This window comes from Macrobrachium nipponense, chromosome 24, assembly GCF_015104395.2.
Source record: "Macrobrachium nipponense isolate FS-2020 chromosome 24, ASM1510439v2, whole genome shotgun sequence".
NCBI lineage: Eukaryota > Metazoa > Arthropoda > Malacostraca > Decapoda > Palaemonidae > Macrobrachium > Macrobrachium nipponense.
The window spans coordinates 45,421,457-45,432,509 of record NC_061091.1 but is presented as its reverse complement, the minus strand read 5'-3'; the positions used below and the strand labels follow the sequence as shown (position 1 = coordinate 45,432,509).

At 41.4% G+C, this 11,053-nt stretch overlaps 1 long non-coding RNA gene across 1 annotated transcript in view; it reads left to right on the top strand.

The window, feature by feature from the left end:
• The first annotated feature begins 522 nt into the window (after positions 1 to 522).
• LOC135205595 (uncharacterized) overlaps positions 523 to 11,053 on the top strand; it is a 36,380-nt gene continuing 25,849 nt past the window's right edge. The window contains exon 1 of the long non-coding RNA XR_010312556.1: positions 523 to 1,110. This is a non-coding gene — a long non-coding RNA (uncharacterized LOC135205595). The remainder of the gene's footprint in view (positions 1,111 to 11,053) is intronic.

Here is an 11,053-nt window from a genome sequence, read left to right as displayed (position 1 = left end):
AAATACAACTAGGAGTGGTGGTAGTCAATTGTGTTGTGAAGTTAGGCTCATATATATTATGTATAATTATGATTAAGGGGTTGTATGTCAAAGAATTTGGATTAGTTATCAACTGCAAATCCAGCTTCTGCAAGTGATAATCTGTTGATTAATCCGCCCCACATGTGACAAGGGCAAAAAGCAAAAAAGTGTATTTTGACTATATATGTTTTCTTTTAGCTTCTTGTCAACAAAAATCAGGTATTTACTAGAAATCATTTTTACCTTTAGATGTACTGAAGAGAAATCAGCCAAATTTTATGGATATATATGATAGTTTCAAGAAGATTTGTACATTTGTTTCCAGAAACTGTTATCTTTTCTTTTGATATTTTTTCATTTGAGCTGTGATCATATACTAGATAGTATGTTTACTTGCTTTGCACATTTTAAAAAATTGATCCTTTATTGTTTAAAAATAGTTTTTATAAGTATTTGAGAACTCTCTGTAGCCAGTGATACAACACTGTACTTTGACTCAGCGTGATGCTGTGGTATCACTTGATTTTTTATTATCACATTTCACAGTCTCTGCTTTGAGTATTCAGTGGAAGTGAACAATGAACAAATAGGTCCTACAGTACAAAGCTATAAGATCAGACTTTAAATCACTACTTGTGGCCGTGTTAAAGGTAATTATATAGTGAGGATAATTGTTATAATACTGTAATGGTATGTAATTAGGAGTTTTCCAAGCATAAGCTCTTGTGAGTTTTCATTACCTTGTTAGTTTTTCATTAATGGAGGAGTATTTTGTCCACTCAGTGCCGTACATGAAATATGTTACTGGACTTCCAACATTACTTGATGCCCCAAATACTTGTGTTTACAAATCTAAGGTAATTGGATTAGTAATAGTAAAAACTATATTTCAGATAATCAAAATTTGGATGGAAAGAAAATTTTTGATGTTGGAGAAGACCTTGTGGCTACAGAAGAAGAGGTTAACATTATTGACCCTATAACAAAAACTCGAATGACAGAACCTGTGCGGAATAAAATTTGTGGACATGTGTATGAAAAATCCAGTGTGCTTCAAATGATTAGACAAAAAAAGCGTAAGGGTTTTAGGTAAGTAAATATGTATCTCTATGGTTGTATTACCCTGAATGTCAGCTATGTTCTTAACCCATCTGAAATTTATAAATACAACACAGCAATTTTTTTTATGATACTTTTCTAAAATTATGTAAAATTTAATGGAACTTGTTTAATGTCACGTGTGCATGATCAGGAAAGAGCAAGGGATCTCTGTCCTCTATGCCAACTTTACTGTTTGTTAGAGTTTTCGCTGTTCATAAGTAATTGAATATTCAACAAAAGAAAATATCATATCCTCCTCAATTTCCTCCAAAATGCAGTTGTTCTAGGCATTTTCCTTAATCCTTTGCAGTCCTGTTGCTACTACCTGACTCATGTTTTGGGGTAAATCTTACCTACTGTTAAAGATAGCTCTATAACTTTGCACTGGCAGGTGATATCTGTATTAAAAAAAAAAGAAGATTGTTCGGCTGACTTGCAGGGCTTCTTAGGCCACCTCTTCTTCACCAGTTGTTAAAGTAACAAGATGCCGTATAGTACTGCATACTTGTCATGGTTTTTCAGTTTTCTGGGCACCAGCTTGAAGAGCCCCAATATTCTGGGTTAGATTTCAGGATTAAACTGGCCCAAGAGTCCCCTAGAATTTTATGTACGGTCATAAACTGGTCTGTTACTTTGCGTGTTATGCCATGAAGACCAGAGTGGAAAAGCAATTTATTTTCTCTTAAAAAAAACATTTTTAAATCAAGAGGAGTATTATTATTATACAAGTGAAATCCTTCTGTATAAAAATAGGTCTTTATTAAACAAAGTAGACACCACTCACTAGATTCCAATAGTCAAATATTCAAGTATCCAAGCCTCAAGCTTAATGTTCACAAATAGGAAGCTCACCGGAATGGCAAGCTTCTTCACCTGTGGTGAAGAAACAATTGACAGTTAGTGGAATGAAATACTGACACACATCAATTGCAATAAAATTAAATTATTAAGCAGAAAATTAATTAATAGAACAAAAAATTTAGATAACCTTTGAGTCTCACTTTTGAGTCACTACATTCCCCCTCACCAGTTCCATGCTAACTATAGTTATTTGTTCTTCACATTCCCCAGGGTCAGGTGTAGAGGCTTTTTTTTCCAAAACTATGTTATACTAAATTCTCGTAATAAAATTATACAGTACTATCAAAATTCATAGACAGATATATCCAGAATTCATAGTAAAAATATACATTATAAACAAGACATTCATACAAGCAACTTAGCCTTTAGAAACACAAAATACAATAATTTTTTATATACACTGTATGGTACATAAGGGATGGCCCCTAATGCTGTATCTAACTTACAAGTAATTTGCAAAAAAATTTTGAATTTTTTCCAAAGGGCTTCATTCTCAATTCAAATAATTTATGAAAGGGACAATTAACTGATTTCCATTACTTTTCCTCTCCAAATTTTCAGACATAACATGTAGTAATTCGGGAACTGAGTCCCTAGACCGTGTAACAGGTTGACTTACTTCCACTCTTCTCTTAAATGGTAAACCTGTAGCTTGAGATTCGGCTCTTTCCTGCTGAATGGTAGAGCGTTCCTCACTGAGCTCCTGCAAAACAGGAGAAAGACTTGAGCGTCTTCTAGCTATCCAGGATGACTTAGGCTTAAATTATTCAGGTTTTAATGTTTACTTAAGTAATTCTAACTCCTGGGTAATACTTTTCCTCTGGGGTTTCAAAACCAGAAAAATCAGCTACAGAGCTATCACAAACTGGAATGTCTTGTTCTAGGTACTGTGCCAAGTCAGCATAAGGAGTAGAATCTTTATGTACTTTTTGACTAGATAGCAAAACATCAGAAACATCCAAAGTGTCCAATGGTTGATCTAACTCTCCATCCTTAAATGACAAATTCAAAACTAGCTCAGGTGACCCTTCTAGCAGTGGAGAAACCTGGATACTAGGGTCTACTAAGGTTTCGACAGTGACCCAGACATTAAAGGTGTTGAGATCAGATCATCCACAGCAAGAGCAATACTTCCCTTCTTGGCAAAATGAGAGGTTGCTTCTGGCTCAGGGTGAGGATACCAGTCATATCAGGAATTGCAGGTTCTGCTCCCCACCATTCAAGTACTGTAGGAGATAAAGTTACAGACATATCAGGTATGTCAGCTGTCGTAGTTGATAATCTCGAGGAGAGAAAGGAATGGTCAGGTCCGGGATTTCCCACAGCCACACTATCCCCTTTACGTTACAACACCCCAATCACCACACAAACAACCACCAACAGCTCGAAAACAACTACCAAATCGTACATCAACTCCAACCCAGCACACCAAACTGCCAACACCAACACTGTTCCCAACTGCCAACTCACAGACACCAAAACGCGCAACCAACCTCTTCAACTTCAACAATCACCAGACAGACACAGAATATCAATACCAACCAAGAAAACACCAAAGAACATTGGTTACTTCTGAATCTGACTGTCTTTTCTGATGTACGTACTAAATTCTTATGACTCTCGCAACAGACACTCGCCAATGATATACACAGCGATCAAACCACTCCTACCTATTCCTCCACCAATTTTGCTCTCTCTCTCTCTCTCTCTCTCTCTCTCTCTCTCTCTCTCTCTCTCTCTCTCTCTCTCTCTCTCTCCTCAATCTCTCTCTCTCTCTCTCTCTCTCTCTCTCTACCTTCGGAGACATTGTCTAATATAAACTACCATCGTTATTCCTCCATATTACCTCCCCCATTACATTTGACAACGTCTCCTTACACTCAAAACATTCTCACTAAATCTCCTTTCACAACACCCAAGGATTCTCGGATACAGGCCCCCTGGATCTTGTTTGGGGACCCTCACATTCTCTCAGTTACATCGCTATTCACTTCTTCCAACCACTTTCATTCAGATTCCCATTATCTCCCTTTCTACTATCCTCTCAAATCTCATTCACTACTTCATCGACATCATCTAGCTCTGCTCCCAATTTCTCCCCTATTTCTGCTACCAAACCACTCAGTTCATCCATACTTCTGTCAAACTCTTGCAAAGTTTTATCCATCCTTTCAACTACATCCTTACTATTAGGCTTCAAAGCATGGTTGGTATGGTCTCGACCTGCCACCTTGGTGGCCTCAAGTTCGATTCTCGACCATTCCATTAAGGTGTGAGAGATGTGTATTTCTGGTAATAAAAGTTCACTCTCGTCGTGGTTTGGAAGTCACATAAAGCCGTTGGTCCTGTTGCTGAATAACCACTGGTTCCATGCAACGTAAAAACACCATACAAACAAACTACTAGGCTTCCCTTTCACTGAAGTCTCACTTATCCTTATTAATTCAAACCCACATATAATATAAGTAGTATCATTCATTCCCTCAAAGTCATCTGTACTACATGCTTGATCAACTGTTTGCACCCTACCACTGACCACCTAACCATGCCATTCACACTTCTTCCTTCCACTTCCTTTACAGTTCTGCTTTCTTCCATACTCAACCAACACTAACTGTCGATCTCCCAGACCCATTCGTTCACTGACACTCGACTTATACTTATTCACCCTCAACCATCGCATTCTCCCAAACATACTGTGGTACAGGCAGTCCCCTGCTTACGACAGGTTCAGCGTACGACGTTCCGAGGTTAAGGCGCTTTTCAATTATATTCATCAGAAATTATTTCCAGGGTTACGACGCCTACAACGTTCATCTGGCAGAAGAAGTATGATACCAAAAATGCAAAATAATCAATATTTGAAGGTTATTTTGATGAAAAATTCCATAAGAATGCAGTTTACATAGTTTTGAATGCACCCAAAGCATTAAAAATTAGGTTTTATACATTCAACTTACCTGTCAGATATATACATAGCTATTACTCCGTCGTCCGACAGAAATTCGAATTTCGCGGCACACACGGCAGGTAGGTCAGGTGATCTACCCCCCCGCCGCTGGGTGGCGGGAATAGGAACCATACCCGTTTTCTAATTCATATTTTTTCTGTCGCTTGGAATGTAAACAACGTTTGCAGTTCCTCCTGATGGATTTTCGTGTTTCATCGCCATCGATCGTCTGGGCTAACTTTTGCAGGGAAGTAATGGATCTTTGGTTCGGCATACGCTTTTGTTAACTTTTAGAATTTTTTGATAAAATTAACTTCGAAAATTTAGAAGATTAGTGACGTGTAACTACCGAAGTTTTCGGTAGACACTCGTCCACTTTCACGAAAGTGAATTACGTATACTTTCATGAAAGGGAATTACTTATATTTATTCATTAATACAAATAAGTGTAGAGTTTGATTGAGGAAATGTATATCTTTCTTCCTAGTTGGGGAAGTCAGAAAAGTAACTATCCTTTAGAAGCTTTATTAGCTCTTGTGTTAACGAGCAATTATAGTAGTAACAGTACTAGTAGTTGTTGCATCCTCATCACCTTCTTACTCCGCAGAATCTACAATATCATATTTGCAAATTGTAGACTTTGGATATAGTTCGAATGCGAACTCTTAGAACGTAAGAAGTGAATATAGTGTTCCCCCATTACAATGGAGGGTGCGTCTGATCGGCTCCGTCTCGCTCTCAGGTCTAGACCTCTTCCAAGCTCACAAGCCCAGAGGAGAAGGAATGTCGAAAACCGTAAGGAGGTTTCAGAGAATCCCCACCGGTCAGGCGTCCCCTCGGCAGGTTCTGTAGAGCGTCCCAGACTGCCAGGGATAGCCATTGGAAAGGCATCCTAAAACAGTGTTTCTCCCTTTTTATGCGTACGGTTCCTCGATGGATAGAAGAACTTCAAATGAATGAAATTGGCGAAGATCCTCGTATAATGCCTTCTGGTAGAATTATTCAAAATTAGAATGACATTAATCGATCCACCTTTCGGAATCAGGCGACGATTGAGCGCCTTCTAATATTAGAGATCATTCGATAACATTTGTGATAAAGTCATTGTTCGAACATTTTTTTTTCGCAACTAGACGAGAGCGCTATCCAATGGGGGTATGAAATTGTTATTTCAACATAAGATTCCCCATCGGTGCATTTTTAGATATAAATCTATTATGATGAGAACGATTTAGATTGTTTGTCAATCGAATGAATTATATGGATCTCGTTGAATGATAAAGCATATATGTATGACTTTTAAGCTTCTAGCTCCTACCACGCTTAGGACAAATCGCCTTAGGACTACGGTATGGCAAGGCATAGACGCATACCGAAATTTATGCTATAATGGTCAAGTGAAATCCTTACAAAATTTCCTAAATTAATACGGTTTACCTTAATGTAACAGTATTATAGAGGATTCTATTACGCTAGAGTATGAGTTATATGATGCTATCGTGTCTTCGAGAAGTGATCGGAGAAGCATATCTTTATGGGTGGATTGAGAGTAGGATAGAACATTTTTCTTCGTGTTAGAAGAGGTTTCCATGAATTACCAGTACCCTTCTAGGACTTTCCTAGGAAGGAATAGGTTTAAAAGAATTGTTTAGACGACACCTATTTAGTTTCTAGACTTGTCGAAGTCTCGTTAGCTTAATTATGCTTATATAAGAACTTCCTGAAGTTCGATAATAATTTATAAGATTCCTTTATTTAATGGAGTAACTGGCAACTCTGGAAAGGGAAGGCCAGACTGCTTTCGCTTTGAATGAAGACCAACGCAGTCGCAGTACCTTCTTGTTCTCAGTCGTGAGAGGTCGTTTACAGCTCTCTCTCCTGCGGAATGGGATAACTAACCGTATCTCTTCCCTACAATCGTGGTCTTAGCCTCGGATTGAGGGAATACTGAAGCTATCATAAATAAAATATTGTCTGCTTTTTGTTAGGAATCTTTCAATAAGAAGGATATTACAACCTTTCAATGCTGTTTACCGTAGGTAACATGATTAAAGGATTCTAATGCAGCAGAACATGATATTATTTAATGCACTCATACTTACGAAAGCATGACTTATTAGAATACACTCTTAGTGAGAAGAGAGATGTAATAGAGATTCACTTCAAGACTACGGTATGGTTAAGTCTTTCGAGAAAGGACACAACCGTATTTAGAATCGGATATTGCGCAGAAGTGGTATGAGTCGGATGGGAAACATTCTTTTAGTGGGAAATGGTTTCCCTGAATGGATTATACTACGTATATAAAAGTTTTTCATAATAAGAACGGAATTAACATATGAAAGGATGTCGGGTACCATAAAGACACAGATGTTCTGGGACATAACATAAAGATAATTAGTAGGAGGCGCCAGCCTGGCGCAGATGCGCCACACTGGCGCAAGTTGCGCCAGCCTGGCGCAAGTTGCGCCACCCTGGCGCAAGTTGCGCCACCCTGGCGCAAATTGCGCCAGCTTGGTGCAATAAGCCTAGAGCACCATCCAAAATATTTCTCGTTTGAGCGAGTTATTAAACAAAAGCAATGCAAGAATTTGCAAGTCCGTGAGAACCTCGATCGACGATAATAACTGTTAAAGTATGTCTAACATTTATTGCAAAGAGTTGTGAGAACCTGCGAGAAGTCTTCTTCATAGATCTCTTAGCAAGAAGAAGACGAACAGTGTTCCTGTAGACTGCTTCCTTTTCCTCAAACCATGCCATAAGGAATCATAAGCGCCAGCCAGACGCCTGGCTCTAACTAGAAAATAATTAGTTAATAGATATACCTTAGAGCAAATTATGCTTTCCTACATAGAGCTGGGAAGTTACTCAGTCCCTCACACTGGAGTGGTCCTTCTCGTTCAGGAAAAAAGGGGGGGGGATACGGAAGAATTAACCGAGGAAAGAATAATTCCCCTTCCGATATACTCGTATTAGAGGAAAATTGAGAAGAAATATACAACTATGGAAGTACTGTAGAATTATAGGATTCTTACAGCACCTCTTCTTATTTTGATATCGGGATTTCCTGACCAAGGTTGCAAGTAATAGGCCATAAAGGCTCCAGCCAGGCTTTAACCAGGCGATAGGCGCCAACCAGGCGCGAGCGCCAGCTAGGCGCGAGGCGCCAGCCAGGCGCGAGGCGTCAGCCAGGCGCGAGCGCCAGGCTTTAACCAGGCGATAGGCGCCAACCAGGCGCGAGCGCCAGCCAGGCGCGAGGCGTCAGCCAGGTGCGAGCGCCAGCCAGGCGCTAGGCGTCAGCCAGGCGCGAGCGCCAGCCAGGCGCAAGACATCAGGATCTCCAATTTCTCAGTATTTGGAGATAGACTTTCCAAGAGTTTCCTCTTTGAGAACTGACACAAGATCAGTTTTTTCCTGACAGTGACACAAGTTGTCGCACAGGCGGCCGTGGCCCTTGTCAGGATTAACTGAAATTGCGGAAGTCTCTAACAAGAACAGACTTCTCATGTCAGGTAACATAGTGGTCGCGTGAGCGACTTCTTTCCTGGCAAGAGGAGTTGTTTTGGGAGAAACTCTTTTTGCCAGATCAACCCTCTACTGACAATTATTCTAGATATCGCACAGGCGAACGTAGTACGTGTCAGGATAAGTGGGTTCTTCTGCTTTATAGACCTTTACATGGTGAAGAGAACTGATATCTTTATAGGTCTCTCGCTTTCCTCAACCTTATGAGACAAGTGATAGAAAATATATCGGACTCATAAGTTAATCTGGGTGCAGGTTTTAGAAAGACCTTGGCAACCCCCTTTTTTATTGCACGTTTCGGCTAGTCCCTTGAACCATGCAGCTCCTCTTTCTCCTCTTTCATTGTTATTAACAGGATGGTATATTATCCTACTCCCATGAAAACATATAACAAGGGAGACCTTGTAATGTTTTTGGTACTGGAAAAGACTCGTAGGTGTAAAGACGCCAGAGCAAGACAGTCCAATTAAACACTGTCATTGTCTGATGAGGAGAAGGAGTAGGCCTCCAATTTGGCGCAGATGCGCTAGAGGCGAATAAATCAGGCAAATAAAGTGTCCGAGGTGGACATCGCCAGTTTTCATCGAGACTCTTAACAAGCTCGAATCTCCAACAAGTGAGGAGAAGTCGGCCAGGCGCGAGGAGCCAGCCAGGCGCGAGGCGCCAGGCAAGCGAAGCACCAGCCAGACGCTAGGCGCCAGCCAGGCGCGAGACGCCAGCCAGGCGCGAGGCACCAGCCAGGCGCGAGGCGCCAGCCAGGCGCGAGGCTCCAGACAGGCGCGAGGCTCCAGCCAGGCGCGAGGCTCCAGCCAGGCGCGAGGCGCCAGGCAGGCGCGAGGCGCCAGTCAGGCGTGAGGCTCCAGTCAGGCGCGAGGCGCCAGTCAGGCGTGAGGCTCCAGTCAGGCGCGAGGCTCCAGTCAGGCGCGAGGCTCCAGTCAGGCGCGAGGCGCCAGCCAGGCGCGAGACGCCAGGCAGGCGCGAGACGCCAGGCAGGGGCGAGGCGCCAGGCAGGGGCGAGGCGCCAGGCAGGGGCGAGGCGCCAGGCAGGCGTGAGGCGCCAGCCAGGCACAAGCCAGGCTCTGGGCTTCATCTAGAAGAGATCTGTTGCAAAGAAAGCCCTGGTCTTCTTTGGAAGAGTGGAATCTCTAAAGCACTTCTTGAGTAACTTGACGTTTCCTTCAAACAGCTAAGAATTAAAAGCGCTTGAAGTGCGAGCTTTTAACAATTCTTGTTCTTTCCATAACAATATGTCGTGAGAGTCATATTAGCTGTATAACGGGAGATGCAACTCTGTGTTGACTTCTCTTTGCACGAAGGAGATCAAGTGGGCCTATGAGAGATCCTTCTCTCTTTGTTATACGTGTCCACGGATGCGTTGCTGGGATAGGGAGCCGACACTGATCCTTAACTAGTGAGTTAAAATTTTTTAATTTTTTTTATTTTTTTATTTTTTATTTTTAACATAAGTGTATTATTTTCTGGGGTTATTTGAAATGAGTTTGGGGATAGCTCTTTTCAAATTAAGCACAAACCCTCGTGTTAGGATCAGGTGATCGGGATCGGTGTTGTGCTCCTTAAATTATGCCAATAGGCATTGGTGTATTGTCATGTAAGTGGATAAGACCCCATTGACAAATGACCACTAGATTCTGTCAAGTAAGTGGATAAGACCCCATTGACAGATCTACAAGAACTCTTAGCCATAGGTCACATCCTCGCTGAGGCTCTTGAGACGAAGCAGACTACTAGCAATAGCTAGGAAGTCGACCCTTCGTCTAAACACATAGGAACCAAGGTTTTATTTATTTATTACCTACAACGTATGTTGTTTACCTGTCTATTCAGTAATAGCTGTCTTTTACCCTCCACCAATGGTGTGAATCAGCTATGTATATATCTGACAGGTAAGTTGAATGTATAAAAATGATATTGTTATGATACAATAAAGTTTTATACATACTTACCTGGCAGATATTTACAATTAAATGGCCCACCCAGCCTCCCCTCAGGAGACAGCTGGAAGAAAAAATATGACAATTAGAAAACGGGTATGGTTCCTATTGCCCGCCACCCCAGCGGCTGGGGGGTAGATCACCTGACCTACCTGCCGCGTGTGCCGCGAAATTCGAATTTCTGTCGGACGACGGAGTAATAGCTATGTATATATCTGCCAGGTAAGTATGTATAAAACTTTATTGTATCATAACAATATCATTTTTCTTATGGTTTTTCACGATGTTCCAGCTTACAACGCATCTCAAGAATGGAACCCCCGTCGTAACCCCGGGACTGCCTGTACTTCCCTCCACTTACGGAGCTGGTTATGGTGGGCCCTAACCTCATCCATCCCCCACCTACTCGCAATTTCCCCAAAACATAACTCAGTCCACTCGGTCCCACTTCCAAATCTCAAAAGGCCCTTCAAATTTCTCCTTACCTTATTCATATTCATTCTCCGTATCTCAACCACCTCTTTCAACACTATCCCCTATCTGAAAACTTTCAAACCTTTCACTCGCATTCCTCCACAAATCCCGATCACTCTCTGACAGACCCAACCGCGGCCTAACAATCCTTTCAAAATTCAACACATAT